This window comes from Mus caroli, unplaced genomic scaffold, assembly GCF_978045245.1.
Source record: "Mus caroli unplaced genomic scaffold, Mus_caroli_1 scaffold_8, whole genome shotgun sequence".
Lineage (NCBI taxonomy): Eukaryota > Metazoa > Chordata > Mammalia > Rodentia > Muridae > Mus > Mus caroli.
In genome coordinates, this window is record NW_028227263.1 from 48016006 (window position 1) to 48017635 (window position 1630).

The following is a 1630-nucleotide window of genomic DNA, read 5'->3' on the forward strand; positions in this document are numbered from 1 at the left end:
ATGAAGTGGATCAAGAGCATAGGAGCTTTTTCGGAGGCCGTGGATGCTGCAGGAGATAACCCTGCAGTGTTGGACTTCACGGGCGCAAGCTGTGGGCCTTGCAGAATGACCAACTTCCTCTTATTCTTCTCTGAACCAAATTCCAAGGTGCTGTTCCTTGATGTAGATGTGGATGGCTGCTGGGACATTGCTGCAAGCTGTGAAGTCAAATGCGTGCTGAGCTTCCACGTCTCAGAAAAGGGGTCAAAAGGCAGATGAAGTTTTCTGGAGCTAACAAAGAAAAGCTTGAAGCCACTGTTAATAAATTTGCCCAGTCATGCCCTGAAAAAGCAAAACAACCACCAGCTGCTTAAAACTTAGCATTTTTTATTTTCTGAAAAGAAAATGAAGTATGGAAATTTATATCCAACTGTCATTTATTTAGAAATGACAATAAAATATCAATTCCACTCTTTAAAACATTAAATTAAAATTTTAAATTAAGTTTAAATTTAATTGAGAAACAATGCTCAAGGTAGACTCTGGTCTGCAACCCCCCCCCAGATGCACCCACACCTACAGCCCCACCCCACAAACACACACACAGAAAAAGGGAAGAAAATAGTCTGGAAGGAAGGGAGGGAGGAAGAACATCCCAGCATGGCGTTAGGCCATCTGGGCCCTGAGGGACAGCTTCTGAATTGTCATCTCGCCCTTGCACTTACCACTGTGACAGCTAGGATTCTGGCTACCTCCCTAGCACCAGGTCCAATTAGCAAAATGGCACCAATATAATCTGCTGCCATGATACTCTGTGGGCTACCCAGCTGATCCAAGGTCCCCTTGAGCCCTGTTATGACAGAGAACCGGAACGCTGGATAACTCTGGAGACCAAACAATAGAGACCTCTGTTGTTCAGCACAGCACCTCTAATGTTCTTCCAGAGAGGAGCTGGAGGGGAGAGATTTGCTAGGACAAGAGCCACAGAGCAGGCGTCAGGGACTGTGTTGACTCAGACCAGTACAGACAGGTGAGATGAAAGCTTTCTTTGATATCACTTCAGACTGCATTGGTGACAGCCACCTTTGTCCTCCAGGACCCCTCTAGCCTTTTTCTCAGTCAAAAATGCAAGCATGGGGTGCTAGAGAGATGGATCAGGGGTTTAAAACACTTGCTATGCTTCCAGGGGACTCAAGTTCGGTTCCCAGAATCCATGCTGGGCTGATCACCATAGCCTTCGATAGCCGGATCCAGGGCATCTAACTCCCTCTTCTAGTCTCCATGAACACCTGCATATGCATGCCATGTATACATGCACACACACGTAAGAAATAAAAAATATTTAATTTGCAAAGGAAATGCAAGTTGTTAGGGGTGTACTAGGAATGACTGTCCCCGTGTCTGTCGTTCACTTCAGAGTGTGGGGATCTAGCACTGCTGGGGCTCTGCTCTCTGGGCAGGGGGCAGAAGGGTGAGTTATTTCAAAGCTCCTGCCTTATAACTTGTCTCCTAGAGCCCCTCTTCCCCAGGTCAGAGAGGCCAGATGGCTTCTTGCTGTGCATGCCCACTTTCATCTGCCCATTCTCGAGCTGGGCAAATAACCACCACTAGGAAGGCTCAGGCAAGATTGCCCTGCTTGCACCTTCTAGCT

At 47.2% G+C, this 1630-nt stretch overlaps 1 pseudogene; it reads left to right on the forward strand.

The window, feature by feature from the left end:
* LOC147002930 (thioredoxin pseudogene) lies at window positions 1-258 on the forward strand (annotated as a pseudogene).
* The last annotated feature ends 1372 nt before the right edge of the window (window positions 259-1630 follow it).